This window comes from Salmo trutta, chromosome 13 (assembly GCF_901001165.1).
Source record: "Salmo trutta chromosome 13, fSalTru1.1, whole genome shotgun sequence".
Classification (NCBI taxonomy): domain Eukaryota; kingdom Metazoa; phylum Chordata; class Actinopteri; order Salmoniformes; family Salmonidae; genus Salmo; species Salmo trutta.
Window position 1 is genome coordinate 9,011,881 of NC_042969.1, and position 7,979 is coordinate 9,019,859.

A 7,979-nucleotide genomic window follows, 5' to 3' on the forward strand; every position below is an offset into this window, starting at 1 on the left:
TGTAAACGTCTCACCAGACTTGGGGAGTAACGGATTACATGTAATCCGTTACATATAAGGGATTACAAAAACTGTAATCCGTTACGTTACCAGCAAAAATATTGTAATCAGATTACAGACACTTTTTAAAAACTTTGAGGATTACTTTCAATTCAGAAAGGATGTTTGCAAAAAAAAATCTTTGACCCTTCTCTGTTTTCTCAATGACATTCAAATCAGCATTGAAAAAAGGCTCAAGTTTAAGTTTGTTCCACCTGAGTGAGTCTGACCACAAGTCAGAGACCACTATGATGACACACCAAAATTGTGTTTGATGGATCGTGGGAAAAGAGCAGGAATAGGCTTTTGTAGGCCACAGTGCAAGCTATGTCTTCCAATGGTGTGACTCCTGTCGGCATCCAAAGATTATCCAACTTGAATAAACGCTTGGAGGTAAGGATGACAGCAGTGGTGTAGTCTATGGCAATATGGATATCACTTGTTATTGATATCTATATAGCATAGCGTATTGATGTGAATCACACTGCTGCTCTCTCATTTACAGTGGGGGAAAAAAGTATTTGATCCCCTGCTGATTTTGTACGTTTGCCCACTGACAAAGAAATTATCAGTCTATAATTTTAATGGTAGGTTTATTTGAATAGTGAGAGACAGAATAACAACAAAAATATCCAGAAAAACGCATGTCAAAAATGTTATAAATTGATTTGCATTTTAATGAGGGAAATAAGTATTTGACCTCCTCTCAATCAGAAAGATTTGTGGCTCCCAGGTGTCTTTTATACAGGTAACGAGCTGAGATTAGGAGCACACTCTTAAAGTGAGTGCTCCTAACCACAGCTTGTTACCTGTATAAAAGACACCTGTCCACAGAAGCCATCAATCAATCAGATTCCAAACTCTCCACCATGGCCAAGACCAAAGAGCTCTCCAAGGATGTCACTGACAAGATTGTAGACCTACACAAGGCTGGAATGGGCTACAAGACCACCGGCAAGCAGCTTGGTGTGAAGGTGACAACATTTGGTGCGATTATTCGCAAATGGAAGAAACACAAAAGAACTGTCAATATCCCTCGGCCTGGGGCTCTATGCAAGATCTCACCTCGTGGAGTTGCAATGATCATGAGAACAGTGAGGAATCAGCCCAGAACTACACAGGAAAATCTTGTCAATGATCTCAAGACAGCTGGGACCATAATTGGTAACACACTACGCCGTGAAGAACTGAAATCCTGCAGCGCCCGCAAGGTCCCCCTGCTCAAAAATACATATACATGCCCGTCTGAAGTTTGCCATTGAACATCTGAATGATTCAGAGGACAACTGGTGAAAGTGTTGTGGTCAGATGAGACCAAAATGGAGCTCTTTGGCACCAACTCAACTCGCCGTGTTTGGAGGAGGAGGAATGCTGCCTACGACCCCAAGAACACCATCTCCACCGTCAAACATGGAGGTGGAAACATTATGTTTTGTCGGTGTTTTTCTGCTAAGGGGACAGGACAACTTCACCGCATCAAAGGGACGATGGATGGGGCCATGTACCGTCAAATCTTGGGTGAGAACCTCCTTCCCTCAGCCAGGGCATTGAAAATGGGTCGTGGATGGGTATTCCAGCATGACAATGACCCAAAACACATGGCCAAGGCAACAAAGGAGTGGCTCAAGAAGAAGCACATTAAGGTCCTGGAGTGGCCTAGCCAGTCTCCAGACCTTAATCCCATAGAAAATCTGTGGAGGGAGCTGAAGGTTCGAGTTGCCAAATGTCAGCCTCGAAACCTTCATGACTTGGAGAAGATCTGCAAAGAGGAGTGGGACAAAATCCATCCTGAGATGTGTGCAAACCTGGTGGCCAACTACAAGAAACGTCTGACCTCTGTGATTGCCAACAAGGGTTTTGCCACCAAGTACTAAGTCATGTTTTGCAGAGAGGGTCAAATACTTATTTCCCTCATTAAAATGCAAATAATTTTATAACATTTTTGACATGCGTATTTCTGGATTTTTTTGTTGTTATTCTGTCTCTCACTGTTCAAATAAACCTACCATTAAAATTATAGACTGATCATTTCTTTGTAAGTGGGCAAACGTACAAAATCAGCAGGGGATCAAATACTTTTTTCCCTCACTGTAGCTATCTGTGGGTTACAGCTTGTGGTTGTTGTGGATGGCTGTTCACAAATCTAAATGTGTATTTGAACCCAATAATGGTTGAATTCAAGAAGTTAAAGCTGCCTATCAATCATTGTTGTTGAAACCAGTGGCCAGCCAGTGAAAAATGTGCTCTTGCAACAGCTGCATAGTACGGATCCCAGCCTATGGAATAAAAGTGGGGTTTTAATTGCTCAATCTAATTCATGCTGATAAAAATAAATCCATTGGCCGAATGGACACATGCTCAAACTAACACACTTTTGATAGACTTAAAGGGACAATCTGTGGTTGCTACGTCCGTTTTTCTATGTATTAATGTCAAGATATAATTTTATCATATTATTTGTAGTAGAAAGCGATGGGTTCGAAGAAGCCTACATAACCAACCCCTAAAGTAAAATGTAACATCCACATATGGCCAACTATGTAAACTTTAACATTGATTTATCCTGCAAACCACGCAGGTCCCTTAAACAGGGGATCTTATATCTAAGAGGATTCTAAGTCAAGGGGTGAGGATTAAGACTGAGCGTGTCCTAAAATGGACACCGTAATATGGTGTGTTTCCTGCCCACACATCACATCACTCACCTCCTCCTTCATACTTCATGCCTCAGTAGGAATCTAATCTTCATCCTCAGATTCACTGAGGCAGCAAAGAAGCAAATCCTCCAATTGCTTTGAGACCACACAATTATATGAATAACAAGGGCAATTGTAATTGCATGATTGATGTTTAACCGGTCCAAAATAATACAAATGATATAATGAACTTAAGGAAGTCTGGCTGTACGTTTTAGGTTGTAGTCAGAATGTGGGTTTAAGGGACGTTTTATTACTGTTTGTGTGTTTAGGTGACTCTAAACAACTGAAGGTAACTTCCACCAATGTCAAAAGTCAACAGCCCAAACTTCACATTTTAGAATGGATGAGAAGAGGGGATACGATTGGTGGCACAACTAAACTGCATAGTTTGATGACCATACTGAGTTATCTATGAGACATACACAGGGCTGGCCCTAGCCTTTTGTGGCCCCAATCTTGACGACAGAGAGAACAATTTAAGTTTTAAAGTTAATGTCCTGCAATTATACACATTTTTCCATGGGGAGTACGGAAGATTTTGCTGTTTTTGCCATGGGGCGGAGAGAAGTTCAGCAATTTTATAAAACATTTCTTGCAATTCTACTCCTTTTGCCATGGGGTAGAGATAAAACAATTGCAGTTTTAAAGCATGCTTTCCGCAATTCTACACATTTTGCCATGGAGAAGAGTGACATTTTGAAATGTTATAACACATTTCATGCAATTCTACTTATTTTGCCATGGGGCAGAATACCGGTCGGTATTCGGCCATGATTACTACAAATTTAGATAGCAGGATAGACTAACTTACCTGACAATGACATAACAAGAGAAAAACTGTTGATGCACAACCACATTTCGAACTTGCACCTTGTGTATTCTACTATTCTAACTCTCAACAGTAAGTTGAGACCCCGACTGTGTTCCTAGCCGCCGGGGGCCCTAAGCGACCGCTTATGTCGCTTATGCCTGGAGCCGGACCAGGTTATACAATAGTTCTACAACACAATGAGAAGAACACACTAACTATACCAAGATGTCAAGTTGAAGAAAACTCTCTCTTTCTTACTGGCTACACCTCCTTTCTTAATTTTCTCTCTCTGATTGTTAACCAGTATCCATTCCATAATGGGAATGAGAAAGTAGAAAACAATTTATATAAATCCTCCCATGTTCACTGACTGTTTACATTTTCCCAGGAAGGCACACTGAGCTCCGTCTCCATGGAAACTGCCAGTAGCCAATGGTGGGTGTCTTGGACTGACCATGTGATGTGAAGCCTGTTGAGTATTGAAGTTGGCAGTCAGGCTGTGTGCTGACTATGTTTTATTGAAAGGAAAGTAAGAACCATTGAAACGGAAAAGCTCCTTATACTGCAAACAATGTATGTTTGTCAATCTCAAAGTTCTTCCTCTAGCCACACCTCACAGCATATTTTTTTTAAGTGACTCCTATCACATCCCTCTGCTTTGAAATGAAACAGTAGCTTTTCAGCCAAGTCTCGTTCCCTTAGGAAAAATGGACTGTTTCTTTCACCATTAGTTCATAAGCAGTGAACTAATGTTAAAACTTAGTGAACTGATGCTTAAAAGAAAAAAAATCTAAACAGGCAGACATGCACACAGGCACACACACACACAGACACATATACACACACACAAAGCCCATAAGAAAATGGGCTATTCCCTGTTCCCTGGGACTCCAGCAGCAGCCTTGAAACTACCTGTCGACTTTGATCACAGTCACACAGTGGGATCTCATTGTGATGGCTCTAAAAGTTATTAGAGCGTGAGTCTATTAGATGGGGAAGCATGTCCTTTCCTTTCCCTCTACAGGTGCAGTTAAACACAGTGGAAAACCACTTCTAGTCCCTGGCACATCAGGCTCCACTTCTAGTCTCTAGTATATCAGGCTCCACTTCTACTCTCTAGTATATCAGGCTCCACTTCTAGTCTCTAGTATATCAGGCTCCACTTCTAGTCTCTGGCACATCAGGCTCCACTTCTAGTCTCTGGCACATCAGGCTCCACTTCTAGTCTCTGGCACATCAGGCTCCACTTCTAGTCTCTGGCACATCAGGCTCCACTTCTAGTCTCTGGCACATCAGGCTCCACTTCTAGTTTCTGGCACATCAGGCTCCACTTCTAGTCTCTGGCACATCAGGCTCCACTTCTAGTCTCTGGCACATCAGACACATTCTTCTCCATCACATCCATTTTAAGTTAGGAAATTCAAGATATATTAAAGAAGCTCAATTCTCTAATTGCAATTTTTACAAAGGTAATCACATCAAAATACAGAAAAAGTGCAAAGTTCTACTCTAACAATCTCAGTTCATGATCTAGCCAGTAATGCATAATCACATTGAAATATAAGCTCTCAGAGCCCACAGAAAACCTTTTTACTAATCATTGAAAAGGTTACGCTAGCCAGGCTAAGGCAACTTGATTTTATGCTAGCGTAATGCTATTATAAAAGTTCAATAGAACATGTTTGCTTGCATGGAAATAGAGTTATTACAGATGGAGTTATTATAGTTGGTCATATTAATGCAAAGCTATGTGATATGTAATTCATGTCAAAGCAGGTACTCTTATCAGCCAACAGATGGCAGACAGAAGCAGATCAGCGGATGCAGAGTGGTCATTGAGGAAACCTAATGAAATGAAGAATCAGAGAAGAGTAAATCTTTAAGTTGCAGTGCCTTTCACATGAATGCAACAGTTTTCTGATGCGCTAATACTGGGTGCCTTTTGAAACATTCCATCTTACTTGACCTAGTATGCAATCCTAATAACTCCTTGAAGATGTCCTGTACATTACCTCAAATTGTAATATCATCAATGCGTTGTGTGTGTACTTATTACTGTTTCTTGTTACTATATCTACATCTGAGCTACTTGATTGTAGCCTTACGCAAATAACAACTTCAGAAAGCCCTGTCATTCTACTTCTTTCAGTCTCTTAGCCATGAACTCCGTTGTCCATGAAGCGACTTCCTTGGGTGACAAATTGGGTTATCATGGGTCGAAACCTACCGTTCATTGCTCAACTACCTCCTGTCGACTGGAGGTATTTGAGGTATATTTTAAATGGCCTTGCATTGGGAAACGTGCACCCAGCAGCCACCTCACTCTCCACTCGGCCTGGGCTTTGTGAGTGTGTGCTTCTAAGCTCCTTTTTCAGAGTGCACATCCATCCAGAGCCTATATAAGAGGCAGGCCTATAGACCTCCACAGCATGCAGGCTCTCCCTGGGCAGCCCACACCGAGGCCTTTAAAGCCTGTACCCCGTCAGGCATTATTCATCAGGGCACATCAAAAAGCAACTTAAGATGCTCTATCCCCTCGATTTGCCAGGCCCTCTCGATACGATTCTGCACCACCTCGGGAGGTGGGCACCCCCTCGGCTTCGGGAGCCCATTTAATCAATAGCAGAGATTACAGTACTTGGCGGCCCGCTGGCGCCAAGTCGAGATAGACGTCTTTGGTCTGAATGCAGGGGCTTGCTTCCCCGTTCCACACAGGGGTCAGGACCACCAATGGACTGGAATCCAACATGGTGCTTTGTGATTGACAGGGAGATAGAATGGGTTATTGGGGAAAGGTTGCTGGATATGTACGCACATTGTTGTTTGAGAGGTATACATACAAGGGCAGGACGCGAGGGAGACCCTGTAATGGTTAAATTGTATATTTGAGAAAGTCTTTAGGTATCTATGTCATAGATTTTTTTCTCTACCATAATGTGTGTTAGATGAGCTTTTGCTGGTGGTGCAAAAAACAATATGACCAACCCCAAGGCTTTCAAGACATTGCATTTGTGGAGCGTAGAAGTCTTCAGTTCTGTTTCTGTGAGACTTTCTAAGTCTCTGTGCAGGCACCCTGTTGACTACCATTTCAGACTTCTCAGCAGGTTGCAAAACACACTTTAAAATCGAGGCTCAGCTTCATTTCTCAAAGACACTTTTCAGCACCGGTCGATTTTTTAAAATATTCACACCCATATGTGGTAAACAGATTAGTCATGAGCTGTGTGCCAAGCCAATGTTTAGAGTATGGATATGTTTAAGCAGCTGCATTCGTGAACTCAGAACTGTCTAACATAGTGCCTCTTGGCATTTAGAACTCTTCCATGTTTGTGTGTTCTGTGTGTTTTCTAAAAGAAACATGTTTTCATATGCTTATGACTAAGAAATGATGAAATAAAGACTGCCTTTCTCCAATACGTTTTTCTTAGGTTCATCATTTCTAAGATCAGTGAATCTATGATTGGGACGCAGAATAATCTGTCAGGTAATGATGCCCAGATACATAATCAATCACTCTAGAATCAATCACTCCACAAGGGCGGTAGGTAACCTAGTGGTTAGAGCGTAAGCCAATAACTGAAAGGTTGCTAGATCGAATCCTGGAGCTGACAAGGTAAAAATCTGTCGTTCTGCCCCTGAACAGGGCAGCTAACCCACTGTTCCTAAGCATTCATTGTAAATAAGAATTTGTTCTTAACTGACTTGCCTGGTAAAATAATAAGTATTGGTTATATAGGCTGACTTATATCCGCACATTTGTCTTGCACTGTGGATCTGCCCACATGAATAAATACTGTGGTATAACTTTATTTATATACTATAGTATTAACTTTAGTATTTTTGCGGACTTTACTGTAGTATTTACTGTAGTGTTTTTGTGAACATTACAGTAGTATACTGTAGTAATTACTGTAGTGTTTTTGCGTACATTACTGTAGTATTTACTATAGGGTTCTTGTTTTACTATCTTTGACATAGAAGTGGGGGCCTTCCCCTTGAGGAAACCTACTGGACAAATACTAAAAGAGGACATGGGTGGGGTATATGCAAATGAAATACTACAGAATGTATATGTTTTTGGAGACACTGTAGTGTTTTTCCTACATTACTGTAGTATTTACCACAGTGTTTTATTGAGGATAATACAGTAGTATTCTACAGTATACTACAAAATTATATCGTAAGTACTACACATGATCGAGAGATACTACAGTGTGTAGTATAGTATTCTACAGTATATTACAAAATGACAGTCTTGGAAAAAGTACCCAATTGTCATACTAAGAAGATAAAAGTAAAAGTGAAAGTCACCCAGTAAAATACTACTTGAGTAAAATAATAAAAGAATTTGGTTTAAAATATTCAAAAATAAATTCCTTAATTAAAGCAAACCAGACGGCACAATAATCATGTTTTTTAAATTTATTTAC

At 40.8% G+C, this 7,979-nt stretch overlaps 1 non-coding gene across 1 annotated transcript; it reads right to left on the reverse strand.

Moving 5' to 3' along the window:
• Nucleotides 1-7,531: 7,531 nt before the first annotated feature.
• Nucleotides 7,532-7,584, reverse strand: LOC115206887 (U7 small nuclear RNA). The gene has a single exon (XR_003880866.1). It is a non-coding gene; the product is annotated as a U7 small nuclear RNA (small nuclear RNA).
• Nucleotides 7,585-7,979: the final 395 nt, after the last annotated feature.